A 16796-nucleotide genomic window follows, 5' to 3' on the forward strand; every position below is an offset into this window, starting at 1 on the left:
AACTCCTCAAAAACAAAACATGACACACACACACACACACATCAGCACAACAAAATCTCTCACACACACACACCTCATAGTATTTTCCCGTCACAAACTACCCACTCCCACCTTCCTGACTTCCCAAATGAAACACACCATGAACAAATACCAATACCAAGCTTTCTCTCTTCTCCCACACCGAACACATACACAGCAACTCTTTTAACCGCCTCTCATCCATTGGACAATTTTGAGACTTACAACATGACCTACATGCTGCACCACCACCCCCAACTCATACACCTTCCACCCTAAACAGACACAAATAAAATAAACATGCCACTCCTCACAACTTCGCTTCTCCATGTCTACTGCACAATGAGGATACACTACAAAAACAACACAGCTCACCAACTGACTCTCAACCACCATATACACCATCTACAAACTCAGACCCATCAAAATGCCTTCTTAGCCTGCTGGACGAGGAACACGATACAGAACAGCTACACTATTGCTCTCCTCAAACAGCTAATACCAGCACTAAGGAAACACCTGTTACAAGCCCTCAATATTCTACAAAACAATGCCACACTATCAACAAAGCACATTCTCTAAACTGCCTACTAATCAATGCTTGATCGCTCTCTAAAAATAAGCATCACATCTATGACCTTCTCACTGACATAAAACCGGACATACTCTTAATAATTGAATCATGGTTGGGAGATGATATGGCTCCAGTCTTGCATGAAGCCGTTCCTATAGGCTATCAAACAATCACCCAAAATCGTATAGGCAAAAGAGGTAGTGGCCTGGCTGTTGTGCTCAGGCAAACATTACATATCAATAAACTTGACGGCATCTTGTGAGGCCCTCATTAATCAAATGCAACCTTACACCATCTTCTTCCTGTAACTTCCTGCTACTTTACATCCCTCCACCTAGCAATGCTACATTCCCAGACGCACTTCTAGATACGGTTTCAAACCTGATAGCACTGCACTCCAACCTATGCATTCTGGGTGACCTCAACATTTGGTTTGACGAACCCAATATGCCCCATCCCAAAACAATCATCCCCGGCCTAAACGCACTTAACCTGCATTAGATCGTCCACAAACCCACACACATTGCTGGATACATCCTAGATGCAATTTTTGCAAATACAGAACAAGTTACCTTTCGAACAATGACTCCAATCACATGGTCAGACCACCATTTGCTTGATTTCCAACATAAAATAACACTAAGCAACAAACCTAAAACCACCTTACGTGCATCCACCTATCGACCGTGAAACAAACTCAATTGGGAACATTTAGAAACACAACTAACATCCAGTACAGATCTAGACACAATAAACTCAGTTAAACTTTATGAGTGGCGACATGAAGCTTTGATATCCTCATACCACTAAAAACAACACAACAGAACAAAAGAAAACAAGCACCTTGGAGAAATACAGGGCTAAAAGAGATAAAAGAGCAAATTAGAAAACAGCAATGTGCATGGCTCAAAACAAACACCAATCAAGACAAACGTCGCTTACAAAAACCTTAACAGATTATACAACAAATTTCACACAATGAATGTATGGACCTAGTCAAAGCACGCAGGCCTGCGGGCAGCCGTTCTGATTCCCTATCTACCACAAACCTTCAAGAAAATTCTTCAAAACAACCTCTGCTGCCACTCCAGTAAGAAGAATCATAAACAATTCCTTAACCACTGGAATAGTTCCAGAAGAACTAAAAACGTCATACATACACCCACTTCTGAAGAAAATAAACCTGGACCCGCTGAACCTCGACAACTACAGACTGATTACAAATGGACCTTTCCTGGGCAAACTGATAGAAAGAGCAGCTTTGGCCCAGATGTCACAATTCATTTAAAATAATGCCATAAACTCAGACTTGCAAACGGGGCTCCATCTGGGAGGAGACACAGAATCTGCCCTTGTTGGCATCAGGGATGACCTTAAGAACACATTTGACTGGAATGGGGTTGCTGTGCTACTTCTCTTGGACCTCTTAGCTGCCTTTAACACGGTTGACCATGACACCCTGATACGGACGCTACGAAGCCAGCATAGAGGGGACTGCTATCGACTGGATCACATCCTACCTTCACAACAGAACTAATGTCATCTATTCTTTTCCAAACCGTACTTCACAAAAGCAGGGGTCCCTCAAGGCTCTATTATCTCACCCATGATTTTCAACATCTACATGAAGTCATTACTGGCACTGATCAATCAATTTCACCTGACATGCTATAACTATGCAGATGACACTCCTTCAACTGGAATGCACCAAAGACATTGGAAACTCACCAATTTTCAGTTGTTTCAGAGCCATGGATCAGCGGATGACAAGGAGCCATCTCAAATTCAATGCTTTCTAAACAGTAATATTCATGTGTGGCAATTGGAAAAATTATGATCCTCTTGTCGCATGGCCTGATGATCTGGGAACACCGCCTAAAGTATAAAAGGAAGTAAGAAACCTCGAAATGGCCATGCTATCAATAAATGCCCAAATGGACAAACTAGCAAGATCAAGCTTTGCTACTATAAAAACTCTGTGACGCATCTTCCCTCACCAGGGATTCCCACACAAGGTCCAGGCTACCATCTCTCCTGTTCGGGCTAAACTCGATTACACCAATAGCCTCTACCACAAATCACCTTTAGCAACTATGAAAAGACTACAACGGATTCAGAATTCTGCTGCCAGACTACTCTTACATATAAAACCGCAAGCCCACATCTTCCCTGCCTTAAAAGCCTGACATTGGTTGCCGGTTACCAGAAGATCCACGTTCAAGTTGCTTTGTATCACCCACAAAGCGATACATGGAACAGGACCGCTTTTCATTAGGAATAAAAATCACAAAATACATTCAACATAGGAACCTCCGCTCTAGAGTGGCACCTTCCCTCAAAATCCCACCGTACAAGAAAAAAAGTGTGTGGCACATCCTTCTCTGTTCAAGCGGCCTATCTATGAAACTCTTTAGGCCCAAACATAAGATCCATGGATAACCACCTTAACTTCAGAAGACTACTCAAGAATTGTCTCCTCCCCACATAACCACCACACTTAAACATAAATATACAGCATATCCCACTGTATATAACCTGTATAATAATGTTTTTAAAGATCTAGATATTTGTTAGTTCTGTCAATCAAGCCTTTCTAAACCCTTCCTTGTGACTCTTCCCTCTCCACCTCCCCTTTACTCATTCCAAACACTCTCCTACTGCTAAGAACTTAAACAAAACAAAAGTACAAAAAATATATATATATAATTCCTCGTAATTCCTCGACCCTTCTTTCTTCTATCTCTTCACTAATCCTTTTGCAATCCAAATAACAAACAAACATGTCCCCCACTCAAATCAAATTCATTTCATAATTCCCTACACTAATTCACCACTAATCCTGTTTTGGGTTCCAGAGCAGGCTGCTACTCGCCAAAAAGTGGTACAACACCTAATCAGGGGAACAAGAGCTATATAAATGCAAACCCTTCCCTCCTCCATCTCTCCACTATCCTTTCAATCCAAATAACAGACCAACATGTCCACCGGTCAAATTAATTCTATATTTACCTAGACTAATTCACCGCTAATACTTTTCAGGTTCACGAGTAGCATGCTACTCGCAGAAAATCAGAGGTAGCAAGCGAATGTCAGGCTGAATGGGACTTTTCCCTCTTTAGATCCTTCTCACAACCCTGCAGAGCTAGTCTTCAAAGCAGCAGGTGGGAGTATTGAGGAGTGCGGTAGGATGCAGATAGCAATCAAGCAAACGCTGCTTTCAACTCCACTCTCTCTTTGCCTTGCCAGACGCAGAACAAGGGCAGCAGTAATTAGCACAAACAAAAGGGCTCAGGATGTGGACGGCCTCCTGACTCACATTCATTCTGTGACCAGCAGATTGTTCACTGATCACTGGAGGCAGGTCAGCCAGTCAAGTGCAGGGCCATATTAGGTAGCACTTTTGTGCGCTAATGGCCCTGCCAATTATGACCCCCTTGTACCCCCACTCCAAAATCTGGAGGGGGGGATATATCACCCGCGCCCCTCACACTTCCTACGCCCATGAGTGGCACGACGTGGGGGGGGGGGGGCTACTGCAGGTCTCCCAGCGATCAGTTGAAGCTGCGTACCCAGGGGTGGCACGGCAGGGGATCTACTGCTGGTCTCCCAGCTTACAGCTCCTGGGTCGCATCAAAGAAGCGTCATAGGGTGTTTTTGACTAACTGGTGGTTCGAGCACTGACGGTAAAGAGACATCAACAAGAACAGAGCTGTTTAATCTAAAGCTCTAGAACGGTACGGAAGCCCCAGCAAACCACACAAATACCTAATAAGGCAAACACTGGCAAAGCCAATATGTCAGGCTTTGGCAAGCTTGCTTTTTACTCAAACACATGCAAGATGCAAAAAAATGCAAAAAAATACAAATAAATTCTGTTTCAAACACCACACACTTTCTCTAGTTTCGGGGACTTTACGCCATGCCACTCTGCATCTTTAATGTAATGGTCTGCGGACAGACCCATCCTCTGGAACCAAGCACATCCCTTAATTAGCTGTAACTTAACTCTAGATGGTTATTATTTAATCAGAAAGCCTAGAATCCGCTCCGCTCCTCTGCCTCAGACCTAGAAGGCGAAGGCCAAGGCCATCTTTCATTTCCTTACCTTTGTCATCTAGCAACAGACGTCTCATTCTGAAAGATGACAGAGGTGCATTAAGGCAAGTTTACGAGAAGTGCACAGTTGGCTGCCAGGAGGCAGAGTTTATTATTTACCTCCGTTTGCAACACTGGGGTGTGACAAATTGCACATCGATTTGGTTGTGACAGGGGGTGCAATCTGCACTGCAAGACATGTCATGGAAGGTTACATCACAAATTTATCATTCGCAGGGCGGAAAGGGAGGAGTGGGGGCGTCGCAGAAAGACCTGCCTCATGAAAGTTAATTTGGCAGGTGGCTATTTCCAACCCACTGTAATTGGCTATTAGACCACACAGGAATGGTGGCATTCAAGGGAGAGCAGACCACGCAGGGATGGATGTTTGCATGCAATGGACAGCAGACCACGCAGGGATGGATGGTGGCATCCAAGGAATAGCAGACCATGCAGGGATAGATGGGGGCATCCAAGGGACAGCAGACCATGCAGGGATAGATGGTGGCATCCAGGGGACAGCAGACCACGCAAGGTTGGATGGTGGCATCCAGGGGACAGCAGACCACGCAAGGTTGGATGATGGCATCCAAGGGACAGCAGACCATGCACGGATGGTGGCATCCAAGGAAATCGCAGACCATGCGGGATGGTGGCATCCAAGGAAACGCAGACCACGCAGGGATGGTGGCATCCAAGAAATAGCAGACGACACAGGGATGGTGGCATGCATGGAAAAGCAGACCACGCAGGAATGGTGGCATCCATGGAAAAGCAGACCACACAGGAATGGTGGCATACAGGGAATAGCAGACCATGCAGGGGATGGTGGCATCCAAGGGACAGCAGACCACGCAGGGTATGGTGGCATCCAAGGGGCAGCAGACCACCCAGGGATGGTTGCATCCAAGGGACAGCAGACCACCCAGGGAGGGTTGCATCCAAGGGACAGCAGACCACCCAGGGAGGGTTGCATCCAAGGGACAACACACAACCAACCCTGTGTTTATTTTACCAAATGGGAAAATAAAATAAATGTAGCTTGTGCCCCTTAAAGGAGAAATACCTGGGAGGGGTGAAGGGGGTATACAGATTTCTGGACCCCCAATATACTTACATTAAAGTAGTACAAAATGTTTCCCATAAATGAAACTATCATCAGGGACAGCATGCATATACACTATGAAGCAGTTACATTATCATTTGAGGTGTTGGTAACTTGTCAGTGTAATTACAGTCGCAAGCTAGATATGACGGATACGTGAACAGCAGGAAGGGGTTGTTTTTTGTCCACAGGTGGCTCTGAGGAAGGGAGAATCAGCTTCCAGGAGCAGAAACTAGAAGAAGAAAAACCTACACTGTTGTCGAGACAGCAAGGTTTGGATCTCCAAGTACAGTTACCATCTCGGGAGAGGTAATGTAATGAGAATAGAGACAAGGAGTACTAACGGTTAGCCAGTAGCGCAATACTCCTCTCACTTAACTATTGTGTCTTGGTACACGTTGCTTACTGCCAGGCTTGAGAGTGAAAATACTTCAGTCCCAGCTTGGGGCCTGGAGGTTGTATGATGCTGAGGTTGGGCTGATCTCTGCATGCCTTGGGGTTCAGAGGCTAGAGCCTCGGTGAATGGCACTTCATAAAGTCAACCAAGTCCTGGGCATACCATACATATTCCACTGCCTGAAGGGATGATGATTTATCCAGTAATTGTACAGTCTCAGAACTAGAACATGTGACAAGATGAACATGAGAACGAAGGCAAACATGTTCAGATAAAGAATGACAAATGGTTTCTGGGAGTCAAGCTAATCAGTCAAGGGCCTATGCACTTACCTGTTCTAACTCCTGATCTTCAGTGTAAAAACGAAGTGCTTGTACATTTTAGGCTCAGGCCTGTTCATTAGTAAACCAAAACATTCCAACATCTCAACTCGCTGCTTACCGGTTTTATACGACGTTATTATATTGGCTTTTACTTTTTACTGGACACTCCATGTTTCAGTAGATATGGTAGGAGTCTAGAAGGATATGAAAGACCCAGCATAGATCACAAGACCTGGACAAATAGTGGCAGCTGAAATTCAAACCCAGGTCTTTTGGAGCCCGATCAGTAGCACAGCAACATCAGCTCTTCCAGTTCATCCAACCACGAAAGGGCAGTAAGGACAGATGGACTGTTGAGGAGGCTGTACTCACTACCATGGTAACACAAACATGCAGGAAACTTAAAACCTTGTTCAAATGTACAATTACAGAACAGTCGGCAGCCTTTAAACGGATAACATATTTGGAATATAATGTCAAATAGACAATTTATTATCATGTTATGGGTTCCATTCAAATCCCTTAGTGTGAATATTAAGATCGGAATTCAGTTATTCACTGCTGAGACGTCACAACAGTGGATGAATGTTAGACCTAGCCAAAACAATAGCAGGGGTACACCCTAGAGACATGGCAAGGTCTCTGAAGTCAGACAGGAGGTGCACACGTAAAAAGGAAAACAATTCTCCTTTTTTATGAAGACCCCTCACTCACCAACCTAGTTGGTGACATGCTTCATCATCGGGGTCCCACCCAAACAGCAGAGTGCCGTTCCGGTGTACTGCGACACCTGATTACAGTGGAGCGGGTATTTTTGTGATAAAATTGGCCAGTTTTAACTCCTTGACGGGAAAAATGTATTCTGGAGTAACTGGACAATATTAAAATATAATGTTGGCGATACCGTGTTAGGTATGATTGACCCAAATGGGAGTGAACGATGGCACGTTCGTGGAAGTACGCTTGCGCTGTTTAATTGGAGTTCCGTGCAAGATTAAAGCAAGGCTGGCTAATAAAGAAAGTTGATGGTGCACAATTGCACAAAAACCTCTACATATCTCCAAGACACGAAGAGCCTATTAAAGCTTTTCGATGGTCTCAGAGTGGATGAAAGTACTACACTGGTAAGCTTTGACATCGAGAGCCTGTATACCAGCATCCCCCAGGACGACACATTGGAAGTCCTTAAGAGAGCCCTGGACGAGGCTGACTGGACATTCAGGATACCGAAGGCTTTCATCCTCGAATGTGCCAGACTTGCTCTCAAAAAGAACTGACTTTGAGTTTGAGGGTACCCTATAACTACAGACGGGGGGTACATCAATGGGGAGCACCTTCGCCCCTAGTGTGGCAGGACTCTATGTCTTTGATTTCGAGAAGAAATTCATCCTCAATGAACAGAACCCGTTCAGCCCCTATATCACCTTCTGGAAGAGATACATCGATGATGTCCTCTCCATCTGGCAGGGACCGGACGATGTCCTTTCAGACTTTATCACATGGATTAACACTTGTGATCGGAATCTGAGGTTTACACACACCAAGGATACAAACACCATGATCTGCCTGGATGTTGTCATCAGCAAAGAAAATGGGCGGTTAGAAACCAAGACCCATCATAAACCTACGGCCAAGAACAATCTACTAAGATTCGAAAGCTTCCATCCTAGACCACTGAGAAAGAACTTGCCTTACGGCCAATATCTCAGGCTACGTCAAAAATGCAGTAAGATCACAGACTACAAGAGTCAAGCAAAGGACCTCACAAGGAAACTGTCTGACAGAGGTTACCCTGAAAGGATTCTATCCAAATGCCAGAAGAGGGCACGGAATCAACCAAGAGAGGTGCTTCTGGAAGACAACGCACGGCCTGAAGAAGATATTTCACTCACCTGTGTGACGACTTCAGCACGGCATCCAATCAAATCACAAGGTCCATTAACAAACATTGGGCCATTCTCAACACAGGGAATCTGCATTGGCAAAAACCTCCCTTTTCCTTCAAGAAAGCGAGAAGCATAAAGGGCTCTGTAGTTAACACACGCCCAAGGGAGGCGAGGCCTGAAACCCCAGCTACTGTCCTTAATGCGTGGGGCCTACCAAACATTGTGGGACACTACCAATGTGGGAACTGTAGCGTATGCCATTTAACCAATAATACAAAAACTCTATCATTAGAACCGGGACAAGTATGGACTCTGCAGACCCACACAAATTGTAACAGCACCAATGTGGTTTATATGATCAAATGCCCCTGCGACCTGCAGTACGTGGGAATGAATTGCAGGAAAGTCAAACAGAGGATCTGCGAACATCGTAGCACTATCCGGTGCAAAGAAAACACAACCAGACTAACTGAGCATTTTCTCCAAAGTAATCACACCCCAAATGACATGCGATGGACAGTCATCGAACAAATAAGATCAGGGGAAAGACTACAGCAACGTTTATTCGAGAAGGATCAACAATGGATATACAGACTTTCCATGCACAGAATTGGACTGAATGATAATATTCCTTGGAACTCAGTCCTCTCTAAATAACTCATCTTTCTCCTTACTCCTTGGGTGTAACTGCATGCCTGGTCCTCCCTTTAGCCACCACGGACGCTGGGTACTAGTCACTGCCAGCTTTATAACCCGGCGCATAAGGCGCCGATTATTGTCACGAGACACATTTCTTGGCCCCTTGAATTTTGCCTTCAGGTCCCCAGATACGTCCCAATTGACAGCGCTACGATTCAGCAGTGGACGTAACACTGCTTATTTAACTACACAGCGTTATACACAATTAGAACATCTCTGCCCAACCATGTGCGAGTTTTCACTATTGGATTTAGCAACACAGCGTGGTTTAAACTACCTTTTGCTGCTGGGTATGAATTGCAAGCGTATAGGGATTTGCCCTTTCATTTGCAGCGCTTATTTTTAGTCTAATGATTAATTGTAGTTCACCGACCGTTCATCACAAACTCAGGCCAGGCCGGGCGTCCCTAGTAACGGGCTAGTTCAGCCTCTAGGGAGTTCCCTCGTGATGTTATGAGAACGTCACCATTCCACGTGACTTTACGACCAAGCCCCGTTTTTCCTCCTATTACTGGACGTAGCACTGCGTATCCAACCACGCAGTATTGTGCACCATCAACTTTCTTTATTAGCCAGCCTTGCTTTAATCTTGCACGGAACGCCAACTAAACAGCGCAAGCGTACTTCCACGAACGCGCCATCGTTCACTCCCATTTGGTTTCAATAGAGACAAGCACACAGCCGCGTAGTGGACACGGAGGCCGGGTTCGGCGTCCTTGGCAACGCGCCAACACGGCCCCCGATGGGCGTCACTCACCACGTGACGCCACGCCCCGCACCACTTACCGGGACTAAATATCATTTAAACGGCAGGCAGAGGCTCGCTCGGTGTTCCACGGGATGCCGTTGCGGGTCTTAACCTAGGCGTAATAGTCGGTGCTTGGTCTTCACACAGTGAGCATGTCTGCATGAAACGGGCGGGCCCCGCCTGCCCGGAGCCTAAGCCTCGTATTTTTTGGCATTAACTCTGTTCCCTCCCTACCCCACCCCCTCGACCCTGGCGTCCATGAGGCTCGCGATTTTGCATTCTAAGTGCGCCCTTTGTTCTTCCCTGTACCAAAAGGGTTTCCTATTGTCACGCCATCACCAACATGCATGTTTTAAATTTTATGGATCTGACGCACTCACAGAGTGGTTTGAGAGCGTAGACACCCACACTTTTGAAACGCTATAAGTGTGGGTTAATGTAGGTATTCACATTAAGAATACCATTTGGGAGTCAATGTGCGAATTATTTAAATATACTCCTCCTGACTAGTCACGGTTTTGAAGTAGCGTGCAGACACTCACTGGTCATCCGGATTATGCACACCTGCGCCACAGCGAATCTGTGGCACGTTACGTGTGATTACCATTTGGTAGTCACTGCACAGTACACGGTTATACCTACTTGGGCAAGCATGAATACTGATGAAGAGGAGCACCTTGTGTTCCTGCAGATACCCGCAATTCAGATGATGTTGTCGTGTATTTGTCTATATGTCTGTCTGTTTATCTTTACAGATCACTCTCTTTCAAGAATTGAGAAAGGGAACACCTAACTGTGAGTAGACGGTTGGGCCCTACTGTGACCAAAGGTTGGGTACACCTTAGCGTGTGTAGACCGCCCTGGTCACTCTCACTGGTCCTGACGAAAACCTGGAATTCTCCACCTAGAGGTTGAAACATGTAGACCGTTTTTAATTCACCCTTTTTTCACTTAGAGATACAGAAGGTCAATCATACCTAACACGGTATCGCCAAAATTCATTTTCAATATTGTTCAGTTGCTCCAGAATACATTTTTCCCGTCAAGGAGTTAAAACTGGCCAATTTTTAATTCACTCAACTTTTTCAGTCAATCTAACTAGGTTGGTGAGTGAGGGGTCTTCATAAAAAATTAGTATTTTTTCCTTTTTACGTGTGCACCTCCTGTCTGACTTCAGAGACATTGCCGTGTCTCTAGGGTGTACCCCTTCTATTGTTTTGGCTAGACTTCTTTAAGGGGACCAGGGGTATTCCCGCCTAAATACCCTTTCTCTCTACTTTGTTCACAATTGAATGTTAGACCTGCCATCATTGGCGTGGGATTCCCCTGTATTTTTGCCTTTGCCTCCTGTGTTTTTGCTGTGTGTTGGAATTAGTTTTGGTGGTCTAGATGTTTTGGGCACTTTGCCACTGCTGTTCAATGCAAGTGCTCCCTTAGTAAATTATTGTTATAGATTGGTAATTCCATGATTGGCACATTTGATTTACTAGTAAGTCCCTACTACAATGCACTGTGTGCGCGCAGGGCCTGTAAATCAAATGCGCCTACCCGCGGCTCGAGAAATCGCCACACGCCGCATTGAGTGCACCGAAGTCTGAGATCGCCGCACAGATTTCGATGCAAGCCCTGCTGTGCGGCTGCAAGAACCCACGCATCGTCCCGGATCACCACATCAAGGCGCCAAGTCTGTTGCATCGTTGGGAGACGCATTAGGAAACCGATGCATCACCTCCGCACGCAGTTAGAAAATGGCGCATCACCTCCTCTCCGGTAAGGAACCGACGCATGACCTCCCCTGCGCAGCAGTAAGAAACAGATGCATCACCTCCCCCAGAGCAAGGAACCGACAAATCACCTTCCCTGAGTGTAAAGAACCGATGCATCACCTTACCTTCCCTGCAGCCCTTTTTGTTTATGTGTGTGACGCAGCGAATGTACTTTGTGTGAAAAGTGTCCCATCTGCAATTTGCTTTGAACTGCTCTATTTCTACCATTTAATGGTCATATCTTTAATACGTTATAGTGGAATTTTGTCGTTTGGTCTCGTTTTGGATTAGATAAAGATTACTTATTTTTTTTAAACTGATGTGGTGTCCATTTGTAGTGTTTTCACTGTATTACTGAATGTGTTCAGAAATGGTTTACAAACTGCCTCCGAGATAAGCCTGCCTGCTTGTGCCAAGCTACCAAGGGGGTGAGGAGGGGTTATTTCAGTAGTGTATCCCCCTTACCCTGACCACAAGCAAGGGTCTCTATTTGGACAAAGGTACCCACCCCTGCCAGCTAGAGATACCCATTTCTAACAATGAACAAAATGGTTAACCACTGTTGTGACATCACCGGGGAAGAACTTGGTCCCCTTTTTTTCCGTTGCCTTGCCCAGGTCTCTAGAGACCATAGGGACAGCCAAATTACGGTTGGAGCGAGATAGGATAACATGGGTGACCCTGTGCATGCACAAAGACCTTCATCCCTGTCAACACATCACTGCTCACTGAGCCACTGACAGTACAACGCTGGCTCTCAGTTCTCAGTGTGTGAGCAGGGAAAGCAGCTTTGGGCTGAGGGAGTGCATCAAGGGTGTTGAGCATCGGTGGCAGGAGACCAGGTCATTATTTTCAGTTTCGGAGGGGTGGGGTGGTTGTGCAGAGGGTGGTGGGGATGGGATGTATGAAGCCAGGCATTCACTTTTTAATTTAGGGGAGGAGGAAGGTATCTCAAAGGTGGAGGAGATGGATTGCAGGAGGACATTTTTTTAACTTTTTTTCCTTTTAATACACGTGGTATAGGGCACCCTCATTAGCCCTCTGCCTCTGCATTTCATGTTGGAAGTAGGGGCAGGTGATGTTGGGAAGCGGGCAATATATGACATAACATTACAGGTGGATAAAATGCGATTATCACTTAATGCCTTTTCCTTGTATAGCCACTCTCCTGCGGTCTGTCTTCAGTCTCTATGTCTGAACCAGAAATACTCCAGGGGTATGTCACGGAGGAAGCATTTGGATGCCTTATGCAATCAACAAGGAGCACTTGGGCGAGCAGAGGACATGTAGGTGCTCTTGGTCAATACTGCCATGTATTGCTATATTTACAGAGTTGCAGGAAGTGGAAAGCTAATAGGTAGCAGACTTCCAGGTTTCATTGTGACATACACATCTAATAATTTACGTCTGCCAAATATTACATATCATGTGACTCTTAAGCAAATTTGTTTTATCCATGTATTAACACAGGGCCGTTAATTGCTTATACATTGCTGTTTGCACTACTACCGCAGTGTAAATGTGAGTAAACACTGTGCCCTGAACAGGCCAGACCGGTGCTCCTCAGCACCAATCCTGAACTATGTCGTGGGGCAGTCTCTCAATGTAGTGAGGACAGGTGCAAAATGTAATCTCTATGGAGATCCTGATTAGTTAGGTCTGCCAGTGGATGCTAAAGTCTATATAAATCCTTTACAGAAAACTCAGTGGGGACCAATGCAAGCAGTAATTTATGTTTCCACCCAGTCACACAGCAAACCCAAAAAACCTTAAATAATTAAAGTTGCTCAGTCCATGGCACAAACAACGGGGGGGGGATAGAAGCCCTGTTCCGCACAGCCATGGAGCACATCCAGTAACAAACCGGTACCACATCACATACAGTAAGCAAGATCCTCAAAAGGACAAACTTATTTCTGGCTACTCAAGGGTTTTGCATGAAAAATAAATGGGTTATTCCAGGTGTTAATGTATTACACAAAGTCTCTTGGCACACGAAAAAGTATTGCTCTACGTTTCACACATAAAGAAGCAGGATGCAATATAGAAGCAGGCTGAAATATAGAAATGTCACGCCTTCACATACTGAAAACTTGGCAGCCAGGTGCTCATAGACACAAGCTGGGGCACCATTTGGGCCCTGTGCCTCCGACTCAACTGAAAAACTTATATCTTCATGGCCGTCTGATGCAGGTAGGGCACCCTCCCCCTCTTGCCCCCTGCTGCTGGACCCTTTAAGTTCCACTGTTTTCCAGACGGACACAGGGGACTTCTAAGGGATTCCCTCTTGCCCATACAAGCCCACTTTCGACTTTTGCAGGTCCTGCACAGAGATCTCCAAACCTTGGAGGTACAGGTGGGTCAACCACGCCTCCTGCTCTGGGTAAATGTGAACTCCCCTCACACCAAGACCCTGCTGTGGGTTACCTTATGGTCCCTCACCCATAGATGGTCATGATCCCCCTATGAGGGTCCAGTGGCTTCCTACCATACATATCTGCAGTTTCAGCATAGAGTTCTCCAAGGACACCAGGTAGGGGTTGCCCACCCCCTGCTCTAAGTGACGAGGCAGGGTTTATTAACTTAGTGTTTCTTAACCTGTGGTTCGAGGACCCCTGGGGCTCCGCAAAGCCTACTCAGGGAGTCTGTGACTGCTTGGTAAATGAAATAATATGAACAGATTGATGAAGGGACTATCAATAAAGAAGCAAAATGTGATCTTGAAAATTTTAAAACATTCTATAAATTTGAAGGAATTTGAAATTGGAAGCTAAAAACGAAGGTAGTATCCTCAGATAAATTCATATGTGTATTGCAAGTGCATCAAACCAAATATAGTATGGGCGACGAGTGGCCTCAATTAAATTTAGAAAAGCTCTAACCTCCCAGTTTAAATGTAGATTCTTTTTTTTTTACATTTGTTTGTGAATTAAATAAAATACTCGATCATTTGTATATGATGAATGCTTGTTTGTTTGTTTTTTGTATTGTTTCTCAGTTCAACTTATCAGAAATGTTTAGGCTAGGGCTCAGCTTCCAGCAAATTACTCAGTGGGTGTCACCGGATTCCAATGTTGATTCAGTGTGGGTCCCTGTGTTCCAGTAATGATTAAGAGAGGTCCACTGAAGTCAAAAGGTTTAGAACTACTGGAGTAAATTTAGCAACAAGAAAAGGCAAATTATGCAGCGCAATGCAGCACATTTTTGGGTAGCATTGCTTCATTCATTTGTCATTTGTACACATGGTAATACTGTCTGGGCAGATAGTTCACCTCATTAGTATCTGATTAAAAACCAAATAAGGATAAGCAACTGAAAGATGACCAGTTAACCTCTGCAAAGGGCATTTCACTCACGCAAACACAGCGCAATGCTTTCAGTAACTTTAGATCCAATTGGGTTAAAAACAATTAATTTTGTTAAAAAAGCAGTTATTGCAGCAGATGGTGGATTACATATGGAAAATCCATAATTATGCGATAAAAAATCAGTAGCATTGCATTATTCCAATGCTGTGATCATACTGCAGCCCGATTCTGGGTATCCACTGGTACCTCTGTCGCCACCCTTTGCCCTCACCACCACTGCATTCCAGCGCTTTAACTGCAGGTCCTTCACTGAGATCGCTATAGATATCGGTAGGACACTTTCTGCACTTGTTCTCTCTGAGGCAGTGCATAAAGTTGACAAGTTCTGAATAAATGCACTTTAATTTTAAAGAGAGGGCACCATCACTTTTCAACACTGGTGCAATACTTTAATTGGAAGAGCGCTGACACTTCTCATTAGGAAAAGGATAAGCAATAACAAGGGGTCTCCAACCTTTTCGGTAAGGAGGACTGCTTATGTTCAGCGAAAGTCATCCCAAGCTACTATTATTAGTTTTGTAACAGTGCCCACATCAGTCAAGATCATATTAGGGACCACCACATGCAGGATTACCAGACGTGATCACCTCCATTCATCAGTCATAGTCGCCAGTAATGTAAAAAAGGCTTTGTCAACGTGGAATACCTCTACGTGGGTATTATGTAGTAGCCACCGCTGTAACGTCCCTGCCCACTACATTAGTAATAAGTTATCCCCAACGCTGCGTCATTTATCACCCAATATTGGCTTTAAATATATTTTGGAAATGCAACCCTTTTTCACTAAACATCAGATTATGAGTTCTAAAAGTACAAGGATTTCCATCTGAAAGTCATGCTATACAATTTTGGCATACATATATTAATTCAACTAAAGTAAAAACTTCTAATTTAGGAGGCTGAGCTGTATATATGCGAACTGCGTAGCTGTAGAGTTACCAGAGCTTATGAGCTATTCATTGGATAAGCTTTAGCTAGAATATTGAGTACTTGCACATTTCTATTTCCATTACAAATACTACTCATAGTTATTTGTCACCCATAGCTCTGTGGCATTCCTGTGTTTTCTTTATCTCTGTCCTTTTAGTCTCTCAGCCACAGGTGCCATACACAGATGTCTATGGGTGTCGAGTACAGGTGGGTCAACCTTGCACGGACTGAATCGGGTCTGCCACCACAATGCAGCCTGTCTCTGGGCACCCATTGGGCTCTGTGTCTAGCCCCTGCCTTTTCACCACCCAACCTCACCCACAATACGGACTCTCACATGCAGGTGCTACACAGAGAGCTCGGAGGCCCTTTGATAGAGGCAGGTCCAGTGCTTCAATTGGAAATATAAATGTGCAGGGCCTCAATATTTAGCGCCTGAGAATCACAGTACTCTCCCATTAAACGTATTGGAGCAGTACTGAGAAGTACAGACACGCTCATTAAAAATATTGCACCAGTGCTTAGAAGTGCATGTAATCTCCTGTTAAATGTATTGCACCTCTGCTGAGAAGTGCAGGTACTTTCCAATTAAACTTACTACACCATTGCTAGTATTTGTCTTTGGTCTCTGCCACCCTCCTTTCCTCTCAGTGATTAACTAAGTATAGCGCCGAGATGCCCCCGGGTGAGTCGCGCGCTTTAGAAGTACCCTTAACATAACATTGCTGGGCAGGTACTTTACCATTAAAAGTATTGCACCAGTGCTTAAAAGTGCAGGTACTCTGCCATTAAAAGTATTGCACCCAGTGCTTAAAAGTGCAGGCACTTTCCTACTTAAAAAATGGAACTGCTTTCAAATGAAAAAAAGTGGAGGTACTCAGGGGCAC

At 44.9% G+C, this 16796-nt stretch overlaps 1 protein-coding gene across 1 annotated transcript in view; it reads right to left on the reverse strand.

Moving 5' to 3' along the window:
• Nucleotides 1–16796, reverse strand: part of CREG1 (cellular repressor of E1A stimulated genes 1) — a 123727-nt gene that overhangs the window by 106433 nt on the left and 498 nt on the right. The gene's annotated exons all lie outside the window — the stretch shown is intronic.

The sequence above is a fragment of the Triturus cristatus genome, chromosome 8 (assembly GCF_964204655.1).
Source record: "Triturus cristatus chromosome 8, aTriCri1.1, whole genome shotgun sequence".
Lineage (NCBI taxonomy): Eukaryota > Metazoa > Chordata > Amphibia > Caudata > Salamandridae > Triturus > Triturus cristatus.